General features: G+C 43.7%; 1 long non-coding RNA gene across 1 annotated transcript in view; it reads left to right on the forward strand.

Annotated features, from left to right (window-relative positions):
- LOC138853760 (uncharacterized) overlaps positions 1-21,699 on the forward strand; it is a 265,120-nt gene that overhangs the window by 158,682 nt on the left and 84,739 nt on the right. The window contains exon 2 of the long non-coding RNA XR_011392909.1: positions 16,908-17,043. This is a non-coding gene — a long non-coding RNA (uncharacterized lncRNA). The remainder of the gene's footprint in view (positions 1-16,907; positions 17,044-21,699) is intronic.

Consider the following 21,699-nt stretch of genomic DNA (forward strand, 5'->3'; position numbering starts at 1 on the left):
GCTCTAACAACGAAGGTAAAACTGGTAGTTGAAAAAGATTTAGCTGTCTAGTTAGGGATAAAGACACATAGAGCATTAGAGATAAAGACAAAAAAAAACATTAGGCAAAAAGGACAGACAATTAGAGGAAAAAATAGACAAATACAGCATTAGAGGGTAAAAAGACGCATGAAGCAAGGTTAGGTTAGGGAAAATAAGACGCTTAGAGCATTAGAACATAACATTAAGAATGGAGAATCACTGCAGTAGGCCTACCGGCCTATACTAGGTCCCGGTGTGACCCCCTTCAAATGGATATGACAGTAATAATAAAGGATGGATGCAGTACCCATGATGATCCATGCTTTAGTTGTGTCTGAGATCCTCCCTGCCCAGCGGAGGGTACCGTCTCCCCACCCAGATGTGGGTACCGTTTCCCTACCCAGGAGAGGGTACTGTCTCCCTACCCAGGGAAGGGTATTGTCTCCCTGCCCAGGGGAGGGTATTGTCTCCCTGCCCAGGGGAGGGTACTGTCTCCCTGCCCAGGGGAGGGTACTGTTTCCCTGCCCAGGGGAGGGCACTGTTTCCCTACCCAGGAGAGGGTACTGTTTCTCTGCCCAGGGGAGGGTACTGTCTCCCTACCCAGAAAAGAGTACTGTCTCCCTTCCCAGGGGAGGGTATTGTCTCCCTTCCCAGGGGAGGGTATTGTCTCCCTTCCCAGGGGAGGGTACTGTTTCCCTTCCCCGAGGAGGGTACTGTCTCCCTTCCCAGGGGAGGGTACTGTCTCCCTTCCCAGGGGAGGGTACTGTTTCCCTTCCCCGAGGAGGGTACTGTTTCCCTTCCCAGGGGAGGGTACTCTCTCCCTTCCCAGGTGAGGGTACCGTCTCCCTGCCCAGGGGAGAGTACTGTCTCCATACCCAGAGGAGGGTACTGTCTCCCTACCCAGGGGAGGGTACTGTCTCCCTACCATGGGGAGGGTACTGTCTCCCTACCCAGGGGAGGGTACTGTCTCCCTGCCCAGGGGAGGGTACTGTCTCCCTGCCCAGGGGAGGGTACTGTCTCTCTGCCAAGGGGAGGGTACTATCTCCCTACCCTGGGGAGGGTACTGTCTCCCTACCCAGGAAAGAGTACTGTCTTCCCACCCAGGGGAGGGTACTGTCTTCCTACCAAGGGTAGGGTACTGTCTCCCTACCCAGGGGAGGGCACTGTCTCCCTTCCCAGGGGAGGGTACTGTCCCCCTTCCCAGGGGAGGGTACTGTTTCCCTTCCCCGGGGAGGGTACTGTCTCCCTGCCCAGGGGAGGGCACTGTCTCCCTGCCCAGGGGAGGGTACTGTCTCCGTACCCAGGGGAAGGTACTATCTCCCTGCCCAGGGAAGAGTACTGTCTCCCTACCCAGACCAGATCTTGATCCAAAGAATTTGAGATACCCTCCCATTCATTGGATCTAACCTGGCTTTATCGTATCTTATCTTTAAGCTGCATATCGTGTTTGCCTCTACCATCCTGTTGTCAAGACTCTGTACTCATGATCGAGGTGTTGATTCCATGACCCAGACTGTTTTCCAGTATAACGATGTATAGTGTCACTTTTAATTTCCTGACTGTCACATTGGTGAAGAAACTCGTAGGGTGGGGAGCGAGAGGCGGTGTGCAGGGGCGGTGGGTGGTGCTATGTTGCGGTGGGTGGTGCTATGTTGCGGTGGGTGGTGCGATGTGGCGGTGGGTGGTGCGATGGGGCGCTGGGTGATGTGATAGGGCGCTGGGTGATGTGTTGGGGAGGTAGTTTATTGGTAATATAGCGGGGAGCGACGGGGGGTGTGGGTATAGCGGGTGAGTGGTGGGTAATGTGGGCGGGGCAGTGAACTGTGTGTTGGAGCGGTGGGCGGCGAGTGAGACAGGGGCTGGTGGTGTGGGTGGGGCAGTGGGCGGTGTGTTGGAGCGAAGGGGGGCGCTTACCCCAGGTCATTTCCTGCCAGGGTCACCAGATGTGACCACCCATTTAACTTTTATCTTTTTATGGTAACGTGAGAAGCAGGTGGAGGAACTTGCAGTGTGCTGAACGTTTTGTTTTGAACGCTGTTTTCTTAGTCACCTCGTTGCCAGACGTACCACTTTTTTTGTAATTTGATTATTTGTCATTAAAAGCAATGAAGCATCAAGAGAAAAATATATATAGAAATTTCTCCCTAGAGTTGTTTAAGTATTTTCTTCCATATATATATATATATATATATATATATATATATATATATATATATATTAGTTTTTAAGGCCTAATTAAACCTTTATTTATCTAGATATCCAAATCTAACTTAAAATAAAGTAGGATTTGAAAAAAAAGACATGGGAGAATTCATAAACAGACGTTGAATACCGCCCCTCCTCCAAAAAAATGCCGTTTTAAAATAGGTAAATGCTGCCTGTTGACCTGCTTCAATAACATGTAATCAGCGCCATCACTGGCACTGGTGGGAAAAGCGAGTGCGTGGACTACATCACTGTCGTTCTGATGGCGATAAAAACATGACTTGTGAGTGTGTAAATAAGATAACAGAGGGCTAGTTATGGCATTATATTTATGAAAACGTAACTGATAAAGTTCCTGGTAGACGAGAGATCCTCATCAATAAAGTGCCATAGCTAGCATATTGTCTTATTTTCGCACCGTCAGTGTACCCGTTCCCTTGTGTGGTCGGATATTCAGAAGTAAGCTTTTAGTGGAATTACAGTCTTGTGAAAAAGAATGATAGATATGATCTCGTTGCCATGCATCACTAGCGGTATCGTGTCTTCCTGTGGAATAGGTTATTGGGGTAACAACTGCACCTCTTAAACCAGTGAATTATCAGTTTCTGGATGTGAGTTTTCTTACACCTGAGAGATCGGCAGATTATTTCTCTGTATTCCTTCATAAAATGTGTATAATCTTGACATTTGCTTTGCAACAGATAAGTCAACTGAAGATATAAATCCACATCTACATTTGTTAACCTTTGTAGAGCCTAGTTCCCAGGCCTTTTGTGTATCCACATGCTCTTGAGCCACCGTCCACGGGATGGATTTTGGGTGCACGATAAACTAGCCATTTCGGCGGCAAAATCTAATCATACTGTCTTCTCCAAGAGTGTTAGTCCCCTACATCGCTACATGTGGGTCCCCTATCGTGTGTCTTACTCTCGTGAAAACTGTGGTGACGGACGTAGTTTCGAATGGACACAAGAGCGTACATTTATAACGTCTTTATTTCCTGTTTCGTGACCAAATCCCAGTAACCGTATCTAATAGAGATGTTCTGAGTGTCCTTTTATCCATATTGTTGGCATCAGTATACCTTCTTACCCTCGTAGGTTCGAATTTTCCGAGGCCGAGCCTTGTTAAAAATACATGGAATCTTGTCAAGTAGTAAAATAAACACACACCGAGCTGGTAAGTGCCGAGGGGTAGGGAAGCATAACCAGAAACGTTAGAAACATCAAAAGCAGAAAGATCCATTGGTATAACCGGTGATAGAGGCAAAAAATTATAAAAGTTGAAAACTACGAAAAACTACGGAAGGCAATGGACGTACGAGAAGAGAGAAGTGAGCAGATTAGCCAGAACCGAATATGCAAAGTGAGGAGAGAGGCTGAACGACAGTTCGAGAATGACATAACAGGAAAGGCCAAATCTGAACCAAAACTGCTTCACAGTCGACAGTAAAACACCAGATAATTCGACCTAAGAATGAAAGAGAATAGCCCATGAAAAATGACAAGGGAAGTGTTTGAAGTGTTGATAACTTCTTAAAAATGGCTTTTCAGTGGAAGCGGGGAAAATAACAGAGATCCTAAAGGAAAAAATACACCGACAGGCACAGGATACCATACACACAGTAGGGGAAGAGGTAAAACAAACTTCTAATGGAAGTGGATACATGAATAAAGCAGATGTAACCCTGTTTGCTGATGATGTAAAACTAATGAGAATAAAAACAAAACAAATGAGGAGAGGGAAAAGCTGTAAATTGATCTAGTCAAACTGCTTGACTGGTCACATTAGCGTTTCAATTAATTCATTCCCAGCAAATGCAAGGTTATGAAGATTGGGAACAGGGCAAGAAGACAGGACACGGAGTATAGACTCTGGACAGAGACAGAAGATCTCACTTAGGGAGAAAGACCTAGGGATGAAGATAGTACCAGGTACATCTCCACAGGCTCACATCGACCGAACCACCTCTGCATCCAATGCTAATCTGGCAAAACTGAGAGTTGCCTTCAGAAATTTCAATAAAGTTATTCCGGACTCTTTATGCACCACATTAGCCCATCTTTGAGAACGCAACACCTACAAAAAAACACACCTGCAAAAGCATGTTAAGAAACTGAAGATAGGACAGAGGACTGCAACGAGACATGTTCCAGACGTAAGAAGTATGAGTTGTGAGAAGAGTAACGGAACTTAATCTTACGACATTGGAGAAGAGAAGAACCAGGAAAGACGCTATAGCAACACACAAAATACTCAAAAGAGTTAATAGGATAGACACAGGCTGAGAGGCGAGAAACAGGTATTAGGGGGTACAATGCCATAAAAGTCACAAGAATGTGAAGTAGTATTTCTTCAGTTACAGGGTGGCCAGGAAGTGGAATGAACTCGACGAAGAAATGGTGGATGCAGGTTCCATACATAGTTTTAAGAGTAGGTACAATATAGCCAACGATGCTAGAAAGGAATCTGGCAACCGGTAGGTTGAGAGGCGGTGCCAGGGGCTAAGAGTAGTGTGTGTGTGTGTGTGTGTGTGTGTGTGTGTGTGTGTGTGTGTGTGTGTGTGTGTGTGTGTGTGTGTAATTACAATTTCCATGTCGCATAACAAAAACAAGAAGACTAAAGGCGTTGTATTTCTAACACACAAATCTGAAAAACTGTTTCGTGTGCCCAAATGACTGTCATCGTCGAGAGTGCACGTCGCTGTTGCCATGGCCTCGTCCCTCCACGATATCTTTATTGATTCTCTCTGATGCATCAGCTGAGGGCCTCTTCCTGTTCATAGTGCATTAGAATGATGAATAACCTGAGGGGGTCCTCTTTCCACTCGTCCTCTGTCAGTATGATGCATCATTCGAGTCTCTCTTCCTACGCATAGTGCATTAGAAGGATGAATAATCTGAGGGGTCCTCTTTCCACTCGTCTTCCGTCAGTATGATGCATCAATCGAGGGGTCCCTTTCTACATTTTATCGGTTAGAATAGATCTGAGAGCCCCTTTCTACACGTTTTCTATCAGTCTGATTCTTCAGCCATGAAACCTTTTCTATACCCTGATTCTGGGCTACCTTTCTATGCTGTCAGAGTTAGTGCAGCCTGAGTTCCTCACTAGCAACGCAGCAACTTTTCTATGAGGCATAAATAGAGGAAAGATCATCATTTTTGTCAAAATTTGCATTTGCATTACGATGTTTAATTCAAAGAGAGAGCAGACCACGTCAGGACAACGTTTCGCTCAAATAGTTCGCCCTTGTCATCTCTTATAGTTCGCCCTGGTCACCTGTAGTAGTTCCCCCTGGTCACCTGATGTAGTTCCCCCTGGTAACCTGTTGTAGTTCCCCCTGGTCACCTGTTGTAGCTCCCCCTGGTCACCTGTTGTAGTTCCCCCTGGTCACCTGTTATAGTTCCCCTGCCACCTGTTGTAGTTCCCTCTGGTCACCTGCTGTAGTTCCTCCTGGTCACCTGTTGTAGTTCCTCCTGGTCACCTGTTGTAGTTCCCCCTGGTCACCTGTTGTAGTTCCCCTGGTCAGCTGCTGTAGTTCCTCCTGGTCACCTGTTGTAGTTCCTCCTGGTCACCTGTTGTAGTTCCCCTGGTCACCTGTTGTAGTTCCTCCTGGTCAGCTACTGTAGTTCCTCCTGGTCACCTGTTGTAGTTCCTCCTGGTCACCTGTTGTAGTTCCTCCTGGTCACCTGTTGTAGTTCCCCTGGTCACCTGTTGTAGTTCCCCTGGTCAGCTGCTGTAGTTCCTCCTGGTCACCTGTTGTAGTTCCCTCTGGTCACCTGTTGTAGTTCCCCCTGGTCAGCTGCTGTAGTTCCTCCTGGTCACCTGTTGTAGTTCCCTCTGGTCACCTGTTGTAGTTCCTCCTGGTCAGCTGCTGTAGTTCCTTCTGGTCACCTGTTGTAGTTCCTCCTGGTCACCTGTTGTAGTTCCCCCTGGTCACCTGTTGTAGTTCCTCCTGGTCACCTGTTGTAGTTCCTCCTGGTCACCTGTTGTAGTTCCTCCTGGTCACCTGTTGTAGTTCCTCCTGGTCAGCTGCTGTAGTTCCTCCTGGTCACCTGTTGTAGTTCCTCCTGGTCACCTGTTGTAGTTCCTCCTGGTCACCTGTTGTAGTTCCCCCTGGTCACCTGTTGTAGTTCCTCCTGGTCACCTGCTGTAGTTCCTCCTGGTCACCTGTTGTAGTTCCTCCTGGTCACCTGTTGTAGTTCCTCCTGGTCACCTGCTGTAGTTCCTCCTGGTCACTTGTTGTAGTTCCTCCTGGTCACCTGTTGTAGTTCCCTCTGGTCACCTGTTGTAGTTCCCCCTGGTCAGCTGCTGTAGTTCCTCCTGGTCACCTGTTGTAGTTCCCTCTGGTCACCTGTTGTAGTTCCTCCTGGTCAGCTGCTGTAGTTCCTTCTGGTCACCTGTTGTAGTTCCTCCTGGTCACCTGTTGTAGTTCCCCCTGGTCACCTGTTGTAGTTCCTCCTGGTCACCTGTTGTAGTTCCTCCTGGTCACCTGTTGTAGTTCCTCCTGGTCACCTGTTGTAGTTCCTCCTGGTCAGCTGCTGTAGTTCCTCCTAGTCACCTGTTGTAGTTCCCTCTGGTCACCTGTTGTAGTTCCCCTGGTCAGCTGTTGTAGTTCCCCCTGGTCACCTGTTGTAGTTCCTCCTGGTCACCTGTTGTAGTTCCTCCTGGTCACCTGTTGTAGTTCCTCCTGGTCACCTGTTTAGTTCCCCCTGGTCACCTGTTGTAGTTCCCCCTGGTCACCTGTTGTAGTTCCTCCTGGTCACCTGTTGTAGTTCCTCCTGGTCACCTGTTGTAGTTCCCCCTGGTCACCTGTTGTAGTTCCCCTGGTCAGCTGCTGTAATTCCTCCTGGTCACCTGTTGTAGTTCCCTCTGGTCACCTGCTGTAGTTCCTCCTGGTCACCTGTTGTAGTTCCCCCTGATCACCTGTTGTAGTTCCCCCTGATCACCTGTTGTAGTTCCCCCTGATCACCTGTTGTAGTTCCCCCTGATCACCTGCTGTAGTTCCCCCTGATCACCTGCTGTAGTTCCCCCTGATCACCTGCTGTAGTTCCCCCTGATCACCTGCTGTAGTTCCCCCTGGTCACCTGCTGTAGTTCCCCCTGGTCACCTGCTGTAGTTCCCCCTGATCACCTGCTGTAGTTCCCCCTGATCACCTGCTGTAGTTCCCCCTGATCACCTGCTGTAGTTCCCCCTGGTCACCTGCTGTAGTTCCCCTTGATCACCTGCTGTAGTTCCCCTTGATCACCTGCTGTAGTTCCCCCTGATCACCTGCTGTAGTTCCCCCTGGTCACCTGCTGTAGTTCCCCTTGATCACCTGCTGTAGTTCCCCCTGATCACCTGCTGTAGTTCCCCTTGATCACCTGCTGTAGTTCCCCCTGGTCACATTCATGGTACAACTACTCCAGGTTTAGCTCTCACATCACTGACCTTTATATTCTCACTTATCAATTTTTACATTTTTTTAATTTAATCTTACTAACTTTTTTGCAGTATTCTTTTGTCTCGGCATTGCTGTATTTAGTATTTTTTTTTAACTCATCATTATTGTACACGTTATTCTTTGAGCTCAACGCTACACGTATTATTTTTTTTTTAGACTAACATCAAAGTATGTATTACCTCACGAAAGTAGCCTTGAGCTATATTTTCACCTGGCTGCAAGGTAGTGTGTCGACCCGCGTATGTTGTCTGTCTGGTGTCGACGCTTCAGTCACCGGACTGACACTTCAGTCACCGGACTGACGCTTCAGTCACCGGACTGACGCTTCAGTCACCGGACTGACGCTTCAGTCACCGGACTGAGGAAGAAGCTTGAACTGTTTTACACTGTTACATTATATAGCATGTACGTGTATAACACACATACAAACTGTAATTTCTGAAAAATTGTTTCAGATGCATTTACTGAGTATATATTTTTTTTAACACTATTGGTAAGTTACCTTTAAAATGAATGGGGGTTCGATTCTCGGCCAGTTAGTTGCAGTAATATATATATATATATATATATATATATATATATATATATATATATATATATATATATATATAATATATATATATATATATATATATATATATATATATATATATATATATAACTGTGTTATTAAGCACTCGTTAAATTTATCCCCTAACGTCACCCAGCCGTGTACTCACCTATTTGTGGTTGCAGGGGTCGAGTCATAGCTCCTGGCCCCGCCTCTTCGCTGATTGCTACTAGGTCCTCTCTCTCCCTGCCCCATGAGCTCTATCATACCTCGCCTTAAAACTATGTATGGTTCCTGCATCCACCACATCACTTTCTAGGCTATTCCATGGCCTGACTACTCTATGACTGAAGAAATACTTCCTAACATCCCATTGATTCATCTGAGTCTTCAGCTTCCAATTGTGACCTCTTGTGTCTGTGTCCCATCTCTGGAACATCCCGTCTTTGTCCACCTCGTCTATTCCGCGCAGTATTTTATATGTCGTTATCATGTCTCCCCTGACCCTCCTGGCCTCCAGTGTCGTCAGGCCGATTTCCCTCAACCTTTCTTCATAGGACAATCCCCGTAGCTCTGGGACTAGTCTTGTTGCAAACCTTTGCACTTTCTCTAATTTCTTGACGTGCTTGACTAGGTGTGGATTCCAAACTGGTGCTGCATACTCCAGTATGGGCCTGACGTAGATGGTATACAGAGTCTTAAACGAATCCTTACTGAGGTATCGGAACGCTATCCGTAGGTTTGCCAGGCGCCCGTATGCTGCAGCAGTTATCTGATTGATGTTCGCCTCAGGAGATATGCTCGGTGTTATACTCACCCCCAGATCTTTTTCCTTGAGTGAGGTGTGTGTGTGTGTGTGTGTGTGTGTGTGTGTGTGTGTGTCAGTATGCATCTGTATGCCATTGTCAGCGTGGCTGTTTGTGTCAGTTTTTTTTATATATATGTGTCTGTCTATGCATATGATTCTGTTTTTGTGTGCGAAATTAATTACCTATTTGTTGCCGGACGAGCGGATGTGTTAGTAGTGTTCCATCTTCAGTATATAATGTGTTACATAATAAAACTATACACATGACTGTAGAACACATCACCTCCTCTTGGACATTATTCCTGCAGTCAGTAACTTTCCTAAAGATGCGTTTCGAGAGGTCTTAACACCCTCTTTTACACACAAAGCGAAATTCCCTTTAAAGATATATGTCTTGATTATCGTGAAGGGTCCTTGAACCAAATTTAATTCATTCATTGTAATTCATATTAATAACCCATGTGGGTTATTAAGCACAAAACGTGGTAGAGGTTCGATCCTCCGTCTGCTGAGCGGGCGACAGATGAGCTTTCTATTTGCACTTACCTTGAAGCAATGAACAGAGATCATCTCCCACTCCCCAAGATGCTGTGTAATACATTCAAATTTCAGACTTTATCAGCTAAGAGATAAAAACAGATTCTCGTCATAGGTTTTAAAACGACAAAATTTATGAGACGATACTTTAATACCTGACTGCTTCTTCCATTGTCGTGTAGGTATTATTTATATCAGAATTTCATTCCAGATTTCTCTGGGTGGTCACGATAATGAGATCAACTGCTTATATAGGGATAAGTTTAGCGGCGGTAATGAAGATTGTCGTGTGAGTGCCAGGTGGAGCGAACATGGGTGACGGGATGGAGGACGCTTTAAACGAGCATATTTCAGCATAGGATTATGCTGTAGCTTAGTGTTTTGCCGCCTCACGGCGACTTTGCAAAAGGCTTTTCCTGACTCCTATTAAGTTACCCGAATGCTGCACACGCGACGCTCATTTTTGTTCTTGCGACAGTTTCCGATGCTCTGTGTACAGTAGATCTCCCCTCCCTCTTTGACGTTTTCATGATGTTGTAGACTCTCTCTCTCTCTCTCTCTCTCTCTCTCTCTCTCTCTCTCTCTCTCTCTCTCTCTCTCTCTCTCTCTCTCTCTCTCTCTCTCTCTCTCACTCTCAACCACGTTCTTGTTACTATAGCCTTTAACAACGAGAAGGTAGGTCGCTTCGTTATAGAGAGGCCCCCGGGGGATTCAGTGCAGAGAGCCATCATCAGCTTGACGACCCATGGTGGCAGCGACCCACGGTGGCAGCGACCCACGGTGGCAGCGACCCACGGTGGCAGCGACCCACGGTGGCCGAGACATCAACACCGCTCAGCCGTTACGCTAACAAGGTACACAATACCCACAATGCTATTGACGTGTCGGTCTCCCTGGCCAGGAAAATAGTCGAGGAGCACGAATATGTACGATAAATTTTCTCTCTCAAAAAAAAAAAATAGAGAATTACCTACAACAGCCCATTCTCTCTCTCTCTCTCTCTCTCTCTCTCTCTCTCTCTCTCTCTCTCTCTCTCTCTCTCTCTCTACATTTTATGTTTCACTTTGTGATATTTGAAATCTTGTATGGAGGAACCGCGATGGATTGGATTCTGCTCATCGCGACTGAGCGTCGAGGGAAATCAGGTAAAACGTCGATTGTGTAGCCAGCTGCAACCTAGTGAGACTCGCTAGTTCATATTATCTAATCACAGTTGTATATCCGAGAGATGTATTTCTTGTCTCAAAGCTGAGAATTAAAGCACCATTTTAGGGATTAGAGCTGAATCCATGTTTTTTGAATTGACGTATCACTAGCTGGTGATTTACGGGTGACATTTAGCCTTAAAGACTGTTTCATAGCCGATAGCCCTTCAGTGTTGACCATTAGAACATGGTCAGTCTCACCTACAAGACCGATTCATTTACATTCTCGTATCCTGAAGTATAGATTATTGTTGGTATTTTTTTGTGAGGCGTTGATCCGTGAAGGTCATTCAATGCTAGGAGTGGTTAAGGCTCGAACCTCGGTCTGCTAATTAGGAGACAAAAGCTCTACCTAAATTGTGTTTCAGCAATTTGACGTATATGAGTATGTGAACACTCACAGTCCACTTGTTGAAAATGTTGTTAGTTTTGGTGTTCCTGTTCAAGACCTTCGGTGAATCATGACCAGGTACTTGATGGTTCAGGATTTTTTTATGATGGTTCAGTACCAGGGCCTTTAATGGTTCAGCACCAGGTTTTTTTTGAAGGCTGAGAACCAGGTCATTTAAAAAGTCAAGACCAAGTGCTTTGATGATTTAAGAACAAATTATTTGAAGAGTCCCGTCCAAGTTTGTTCATGGTTTTCGACCAGGTCTTTTGGAGTACAAAGATCAGGTCTTTTGAAGTGCTGAAACCAGGTACTTCGAAGGGTGAAGACCAGTTCCTTCGAAGGAACTGGACAAAGTTATTTGGATGGTAAATATATTGAAATATACGAGGCACGTCATAATTACTTGGAGTATATGTGAAATATGTTAAGTTTATGTTAAAACAGGGGAGTACATGTTAAATACGAGCTACATATAGTTTTCAGTACATGTTGATTATGAAATCTTAAAGTATATTTGATGTCAACAGCTGGTGGTTAATTAGCGTCTTCCCTATTTTTCTTCGGAATCAACGCCCCCGCGGCCCGGTCCTTGACCAGATAGTGTTTACATAGACAAGCGTAAGATAGTCTAATAGACAGAGTTATTCTCCTTTGATTTCATATCACGCTATTTATCATAATATTTGCCTTCTTTAAAGACAAGATTCAGAACAAGTTTTTATTTGGACACCGTTATGTCTGTCTGTGTCTTGTTTACGTTTAATGGGACTTGCATCCTGGCGATAACTTGAGGGTCATTAGGTTGCATGTCACCTGTTTCACCAGGCAAGAAAACTTTAATCCTTAAAATAGGGATCAAAATGAAATCTCGATGTATGTACACTAAATATCCTGCGCCTTTCCTGTGTGTACAGTTCTCGGTTTAGAGTGCGAAATCACTGGGTTCCTGCACTAGAGACACAATGCCTGCTCTCTGAGAGACGGATGGGACAGTCATCTGAGCTGTGATGTCACCGTGTTTCTGCCAAGAGAGTAACTGATTGAAAGAGGGTGAACGTGTTTTCTATTTTGTCAGCTCACCCTCCCTCGGTGGGAGACGGTCGCAGTGATAATAATAATAATAATAATAATAATAATAATAATAATTAAAAATAATAATACACAAATAACCCGCACATAGGAAGCTTAGAACGACGTTTCGGCCCGACTTGGACCATTTAGTGTGACTAAATTGTCGTCGGTTATTTGTGTATTGTTCTAGTCACGGTATTGTACGTTTTTGTTCTTTACTAACAATAATAATAAGTAATTTTATTGCTATATTAGCATCCTTCGTTTCACTCTGCAATATTCTTTTTTTTTTTTTTTGGGGGGGGGGGGTGAATTGAGGTAAAATGTTGCTGGAATTGCGAGGTACTGGCGCAGCGGCCGGAAATGCGTCTGGCTATTTCGTGAGGTTCCGACTGATTTTCGTGAATTTGAAGCAAAAATCAATATTCGTTCAGCTGGTTTTGGAAAATGATCGTCGCAGAAAAAGCCAAGTCAGCAAGTTTAGAACATTCTGTTCATCCTCTTAAAACAGTCACACACATCCCAACACACCTGCAACAGGTGGTATCAGCCCACAACACTAGAGTCCGTGGGGTATATATGACGTACGTGGGGTATATATGACGTACGTGAGATATATAAAGTACGTGGGATATAATAATTGAACTGTAATACTTCTTAACTTTTTTCTAAGTCTGTTAATGCACTGGCTGCCCTCCAAAAATGGGGCTGCCATCCTTCGGGTGAGAGGACTCTTTACCTCAGAGAAATGAAGCTGCCTCATTCTCTTCAACCAACCTTGATTTCGTTCCATTTTCCAGGCATTGTGTGACCATTATGGAAGTAGAGTTCCATATTATAATTATGATATTTAATATAATAAATGCATTTTCCAGGTCATTACTATTTATTACGGAGTACTGTAAAAATAATGTTTATATAAAACGAAGAAAACAAAGTCTGTAGAAGTTAGAAGGGAAAGAAAGAAAAAGGATAATGTAGAAAGGTAAGAGTATGGCAGCAGGATAAATAGAGGGAATAAGGGGGAAGGAAAGAAAGAGAAAGAGAGACAGACAGACACAGACAGAGAGGGTTGTGGTTGGTGGTTGGATATATAGACTTGTCGAGATGGAGAAAGAACATGGAGACCAACAGCGACAGAGAAAGAAAAAAATGAAAATAGGTTTCAGAGAGAGGGAAAGAGAGAGAGAGAGAGAGAGAGAGAGAGAGAGTGAGTGAGTGTGAATAAGAAAAGAGAAATTGACAACTTGCTCTCTCACGCATATCCTGACACCAGCTTCGTACGCATGCCAGGCCTACCTTGTCCTTAGCCTGGACGTTCCTGGAACTCCCATCATGCAAGGAGATTGCTCCATCAGGTTCCATACACTCTCGAGCTGACCGCCCCTGCCAACACCCCCTTCCCTACTCCCTTCAGGCCCTCAAGTGGCACTGTGGACGGAATTGAATGCTTTTGTTACAGTGCCTCTTGGCTCCACCCTTCGTCTCGGGTAAGGGCCACTCTTCGTCACTTTGGCAGCTGGGGACGCGTATTGCTTCGCTAAAACTTTCTCTTTTAGCATTTTTTTAGGAGGAAAGTGGCAGCTTGCGACGTCGCCTCTCTCTCTCTCTCTCTCTCTCTCTCTCTCTCTCTCTCTCTCTCTCTCTCTCTCTCTCTCTCTCTCTCTCTCTCTCTCTCTCTCTTTCCCTCCCCCATTCTACTCTCTCCCTTCATGATTCAGATCTCATTGATTCGCTAATGAAAATAATTACATTAATGGTATAGAATTTATTAATTAGCAAGAAAAAAAGAAAAAAAATTAGGAGTATTTCTCCCATGTGATAAGAATATCGGAGGAAGATAAAAGGTTACTAAAAGTTATCCACAATTAACCATTAGTAAAAATACAATACGAGACGCCGCTTGTCTCTCTTGGATCAATCAGTCAGTTCAGCAAAACTGGTAAACTAAAACTTACGTAGCTCACAATAAAGGGCAAGATTTCTGATAGCAACTGTCAGCGACAGTTCGAAGCCGATCTGAGAAGACGTGTTTCATTTATTGCTCAGAATCTAGCTGTATAGACCTTGTGGCTTAGCGCTTCTTTTTGATTATAATAATAATAATGCTCAGAATCCAACGATCCCTATTTTTTGTCCTGAAACATCGTCCTTATTAATTTTCCAATTTATAAGTTGTGAAAGATGTATGAGGTGGGCCACTGTGGCTTCAAGATCACTTGTTCTGCCAGTACCAGTAGCGGCAATAATTGTAAACTGAAGAACCTATCTTATACCACAACACCAAGATATATTGACACAAATTGTTTATTGTGTCAAGTCCTGGTCAAGGACTGGACCACGGGGGGCGTTGACCCCCCGGAATACCCTCCAGGTAGGTAGCGAGAGTCGGTAGCAAAGTCTGATATGATAACTGCATTAAAGGGAGGTACTGAGGCACTCGGGTTACCATCGAAGTGGCAGCTGATATCACTTCGGAGAGAGATTATCTGAGCGTGTGTTGTACAGGGTACTCGGTGGCGCCCGCGTTATACTTACCCTGTAGGAACTTCTCTGTCGCCGTTATTTTATAGATCATATATTGTTTCGTTATATTCTGTAACTGATTTGTTGTTATTAATGGACGACTGTCCAAAACCTAACCTAAATAACTTAAGTTGAGAAATATGCCGAAAACGGTTTGTGAGAAATCGACTTAGATTTCTTAGTGAGTGAGAGAGGGGGCACACACACACACACACACACACACACACACACACACACACACACACACACACACACACTTGCACACGGGTACACAAACTTCAGTTTTGACAAAACACCATCGCTTCTCATTCTCACATTTTTCTTGAGTTTCCTTCCCAGTCTTTGTCTTGGTGTCAGTCCTGACGATTCTTTCCCTCACGTCTGATATTCTGACACTACCAGGTCGGACCTTAAGGGCTTCCCACGATTTTTTCTTCCACTGAATTGTGTGAAACGGAAGGCATTAAACTTGTATCGAAAGAGAAAGTTTAGAAAGCTCAATTTCTCCTAAGAATCTATTGTTCCATTTCGAGGCCGAACGTTAATCAGGACGGTATTTAATTGTTTTTGTTGTGTAGTCTATTTTGCACCGAGATTTTCAAATACGAAAACGCCTTTTGACGTTATCAATATAACGTCTTTCGATTAAAACTCTTTCGGAGATGAAACCTGGAAACGGATAGGGTTTGAACCCGTGGGAGGCGAGTCCTAAAACTCACAGGCCAATGCGTTATCTCACTCACCATGGGTTCGAGCACCACCCGTTCAGTAATTTGTTTAATCGTGTTATAACGATTATGTGAATCTCGGTGATGATATATCGTGATCAAATGACACCATTCGACTCTTCACAACTCCTTTCGAACACAAGACCTCTGAATTGTAGCACCTTTCCACCATGGAAACACTTTCTGACCATGACAGAACCTTTCGACTATAACCTTTCATTATCTACACTATATTTTTTACTTTGATACATTTTTTTGCTACGACGTATTTCAGTTATAAAATCATATATATATATATATATATATATATATATATATATATATATATATATATATATATATATATATATATATATAAATCGTTCCGAATAGGTAAAACTTGCTATTTCGGGTTAAATAGCAACGCTCTTCTTGCCGAATAAGGCAAGCGGAAATTTGTGTATGCAGTAATTTAGCAGAAATCATTCTGAACCTAACGAAAAAAAAATATATTTCATTGTGCTTATTATTAAATTATTGTAAACTTATCTAAAATATTTAGTTGGATTATGCTAAATTATATTGCGCTTGTTATAATAAGGTTAGGTAAGTTTCCTAAGGATCATTAGGTACAAAATTAATAATTTTATATTAACATAAATGAAAAACATATATCTAAAAGTATAAGAGAATTTTTTTGAAAAGGCTTAAATTTAAATGAATTCTTGCTAATTGATCAGTTTTACCTATTCGGCACGACATATATATATATATATATATATATATATATATATATATATATATATATATATATATATATATATATATATATATATATATATATATATATGTCCTTTCCGAGTCAGTGTAATTTGATTGGAAGAGCAAACATGGTATGTTAAGTCTTTCACATTTAACAACGATGACATCAATGGGCTTACTCCCTGCTAAATCTTCTTTTGTTACACACACACACACACACACACACACACACATATGCCTGTTGAGTGCGATGAGACTTCTGGTTGAGTGTGGGGAGAAACTTCCGGCTGAGTGGGATGAAAGTTCCGGTCTGATTTTTTCGCTTTCGATTTTCATTTTTTTTTTTTTTGTAATTTCATTTGTTAACAAGATTCAGTAAATGCTGTAATTCGTTGTCTAATTCTCGTCTTTTATTCACGATTCAATCGCAGTTTTTACAAAAGCTATATTTTTATAAATGGAAAGAGAGTCCAATCATGTAATTGATTTATGTGACTGACAAAGATTCGTGTACGTACACACACACACACACACACACACACACACACACACACACACACACACACACACACACACACACACACACACACACACACTTTTTTTTTCTTAACTAAGTCACAATCCTCTATGATAATTTCTTAGATTTTAATCTCATGTTATTCTGCTTTCTTCTGCTGACAGCGCTGCTGATGATGCCACCACTGCTGCTGGTCAGCGTTGCTGACGGTTTTCAAGTCAGCATTGTCGTCTCTCCTCAGCGGCAGGTGCCTCTGACGTTGCCGCTGACTCTGTTGACGTTGCCGCTGACGCCTCTGATGTAAGATTTAAATGCTCAGTCATGGCTCGGATTCTGGATAGGGGTTTGACCAATATTCTTCTTGTCCTCTTCGTATTGTGCTTCTGTTCCCCTTATATTGTGCTTTTGTTCTCCTTCTATTGTGCTTTTGTTCTCTGTTATGTGTCTGTGTCTTCTGGTAGCCTCATTTCCCGATGTTTTACAAATATTTTTATCTATTTTCGTGCTATTATTTTTTTATATATCGCTAGTTTCAACTTCAGTATTCTTATGTCTGTTCTTATTTACTTTTATTGCCAGTGCTCTGAGTGATCCCATAGGTCAAAGTCATCTCCAAAGGTACAAAATTTCCTTCCCTGTACGCTGGGTTAACACTCACTTGAACCATCTGTAACGTCTACACAGGTTGCTGCATGTCTTATTCGTCAACCTGAACCATCTACTGAGTGACCACTTGGATCCAAATGTCGTGCTGCCTATAATAGTATAACAAGACACACGAATCCATACCATGGGCGGGGTTAGAACCCGCAATCAGAGAGTCATTAAACTCCAGACCGACGCGTTAGCCACTGGGTCAGCTGGCTACAATAAGATTCATCCAATTAGGTATATTTATACACCATAGAAAGGTTAGCATAGGCACCACTGTGACCACAAATGCAAGACGCGTGTGTTTGGAGTTTTACGGCTCTCTGATCGCAGGTTCAGACCCCGCCCTTGGTATGGTTCGTTTGCAATCGTGTCATTACGATTTCGGTGACTCAAGACACACGACTTTATAAAGATCAATACAGATCGAACCGTCGTCCCACAAAAGCGAGTTCAGAAACGAGTCTTTTCCTCACACCTTGTTCAGATCTGGGTAAGTTTTGAGTCACTGAGTGAGAGTTTGACTGACTGTGTCTCCCAAAGTTTATACACGCTTCAGTAGTCTGCCACAAAATCTGTTTCTTCCAGCATTGACCCCAACAGGGGAAGAATGGTGGGGGTTCCTTAATGTTGGTGAGGGGCTCTTGATCCAAGGAATTAAAAATGTCCTTCCCCTTCCTTTGATTGATCCTGTTTGCCTCCCATTTCCCAATGGTGCTGTATGACCCATACGCATTTAGCACTTCCTCTCCTATTTAGAAGAGAGAGAGAGAGAGAGAGAGTGTGTGTGTGTGTGTGTGTGTGTGTGTGTGTGTGTGTGTGTGTGCTGTCAGTGTATACTCTCCCTTCTTTCCCTTTTACTCTCCCTCTCTCCCTCTCCCCCCTTCCTTCCTCTATTTCCCACCTGCCTCCCACAGTTCCTTCTCACCCTTCCTCTCCCTTCTTCTCGGAGAGTCAGGGAGGTTCGAACGATGATAGTATTTTGTTGGCTGGAAATGGAATGGGAATAGACAGGTAGTGGCTGGTGGGAGACAGGAAATGTGAAGGTCGTGGAGACGCTGCAGATGAGACATGAAGTTATGCAGGCTACGGCAGACACGGAGAGACACAGGAGGGCATGTGGGGGACACGGAGAGAGACGGGAGGACATGTGGGGGACACGGAGAGACACGGGAGATCAGCGCTAAATATTTTTTTTACATGCACGCACGCAGAGGCGAGTAACTGCGTTATGCATGCACCTTGACGCGAGTGCATGCATCATGCACACTAGCGCAAGGGTTTGCATCATACATATACACTAAAATAAGTCATGCACACATACCGACGCGAGTGTTTGTGAAAATGTGAGGAAAAAGGGAGCAATATCAGGTACGGGAGGGAGTGGGAAGCAACATGGGAGGGGAGGGGGGGGAAGAGCAACATGGCAAGGGAGGGAGGGGGAGTAACATGTAGGAGTTCAACAAAGGTTCTGAAGAAGTATTCAGAATCGAACCTGGAGCAGATACAGGATATGATTCTGAACCCACATAAACTGCAATCCTATAATTATAAAAAAAAGAAAACATAATCACTAGAGAGAGAGAGAGAGAGAGAGAGAGAGAGAGAAAGGAGAAGGGAGAAATAAATGGAAAGGAAAACGCATAGTAAAACAGGTACAGACTGACTCCAGGATCTACTGTGGGTCGAGGTAGACCCACATCACGATCTAGTGTGGGTCGAGGTAGACCCACATCACGATCTAGTGTGGGTCGAGGTAGACCCACATCACGATCTACTGTGAGTCGAGGTAGACCCACATCACGATCTAGTGAGGGTCGAGGTAGACCCACATCACGATCTAGTGTGGGTCGAGGTAGACCCACATCACGATCTACTGTGGGTCGAGATAGACCCACACCACGATCTACTGTGGGTCGAGGTAGACCCACATCACGATCTACTGTGGGTCGAGGTAGACCCACATCACGATCTACTGTGGGTCGAGGTAGACACACATCACGATCTACTGTGAGTCGAGGTAGACCCACATCACGATCTAGTGTGGGACGAGGCATACCCGCATCACGATCTAGTGTGGGTCGAGGTAGACCCACATCATGATCTAGTGTGCGTCGAGGCATACTCACATCACGATCTAGTGTGGGTCGAGGTAGACCCACATCATGATCTAGTGTGGGTCGAGGCATACTCACATCACGATCTAGTGTGGGTCGAGGTAGACCCACATCAGGATCTAGTGTGGGTCTAGGCATACCCACATCACGATCTAGTGTGGGTCGAAGTAGACCCACAACAGGATTTAGTGTTGGTCAAGACAGGGGACTGCTATGTACTACTGAGAACTTCCCATGATGGAGGCTGGCTACGTTATTTCAGGTTAATACAATTTATGTATTTATTTATTTATTTATTTATTTATTTATTTATTTATATATATATTTGAACATGATACAGAGAAGTACAAGGAATACAATTTTTAAAGTGCAGCATGCCAAAGCCCCTTGTATGCAGAACATTATGGGCAGGCTTAAAATTAACTTAAGATTAACTAAGCAATGATATATTCAGTGGTACAAAAATTATTGTAAAACAGATAACAATTTAGTACAAATGAGTATTACAAAGACAGGTCATATGGTCATTTACTGTGTTGCTGTGTAATCAGTAGAATGGAGTATTCTGTTAGGTAATGAAGTTAAATAGTAACAAAGTTTGATTGGGTCACAGGTTGACATTTATGAGATACAATAATGAGATACATATATGAGATACAATTTATGAGATACAATTATTCGGTATTTATTTAGTTGTGGGTGAGTAAGTGATTTTTGAGAAGATACTTGAATTTATAAACAGACAGTGTTTCTTTTGTATTCACAGGTAATGATTTCCAGATTTTAGGGCCTTTTATGTGCATTGAGTTTTTACATAGCGTGAGATGGACACGAGGAACATCAAAGAGTGATCTCTGCCATTTGTTATGGTCATGTGTTCTGTTGAGGTTGGTAAGGAGATGTTTGAGGGGAGGGTTTATGCCAGAGTTAAGTGTTCTATGTATGTAGTAGGTGCAGTAATAAGTATGGATGTTTTGTATGGTGAGTAGGTTTAGAGTTTTGAATATTGGTGGGGTGTGCTGTCTGTAGTGGGAATTTGCTATCATTCTCGTATATATAGCTTCTGTTTATGCTGGCTACACTTCGAGACTTCAATCCAGCTAACAAAAAATCCTCCCTCAACAGCCAGGCTCATGTCTGTCTCTCGCTCATACTTCGTGTTAAACTGCTCGCTCGATGAATTTAACTGCCATAATTATTGTTTGGTATATCGATCTGTCTTAAACTGCTCCCCAACACTTTTGCTGGCTTGTGTTTCTCTCCAGCGTATTTTTGCTCTTAGTGGATTTAGCTGATTACTCTTTAGTTCAGATTCCCAGTCAGTCACAGCTTCCTCAGACCCAGTCTGCTATGCTTTCATTCCTCTCAGGTCTTTGGTCTGACTGAATTATCTAGGAATTTCTGACCTGTGAGGAGGAATGCACCAGAGCACGAAGAAGAGATCAAGAGTCTTTCTCGTGGGGATAACTTTAAAATAGAGTTGAATAAGCAATTTCACCTTTCATGTGTTTATTGCTTTACTTATCTTAATTGATAGGCACACACGCACACGACCAGTGAAGAGTCGGGGCCAGGAGCTAGGACTCGACTCCTGCAACCTCAACTAGGTGAGTACAACTAAGTGAGTACACACAGATGGGACACAGAAACAAGGGGTCACAATTGAAGTTGAAGACTCAGATGAATCACAGGGATGTAAGGAAGTATTTCTTCAGTCACAGAGTTGTCAGGAAGTAGAGTAGTTTGGAAAATGATGTAATGGAGGCAGGAACCATACATAGCTTTAAGATGAGGTTTGATAAAACTCATGGAGCAGGAAGAGTGACCTAGTAGCGACCAGTGAAGAGGCAGGGCCAGGAGCTGTGAATCGACCCTCTGCAATCACAACTATGTGAGCACAACTGAGTACACACACACACACACACACACACACACACACACACACACACACACACACACACACACACACACACACACACACACATACACACACACACACACACACACACATCGGGGCCAGGAACTACGACTCGATATTAGCCCTATAAGTGAGAAAATATATTTATAATATAGAGAAGCGTGGGAAGTGGCCCCAGGCTGCTGGAACACCAGTTTGGACGGGTCTGAGGATGGTAAAAAATAAATTCACAGGCAAAAAGGCCTTTTAATTAAATTTTGTGAACATTTT

The sequence above is a fragment of the Cherax quadricarinatus genome, chromosome 39 (genome assembly GCF_038502225.1).
Source record: "Cherax quadricarinatus isolate ZL_2023a chromosome 39, ASM3850222v1, whole genome shotgun sequence".
Taxonomy (NCBI): domain Eukaryota; kingdom Metazoa; phylum Arthropoda; class Malacostraca; order Decapoda; family Parastacidae; genus Cherax; species Cherax quadricarinatus.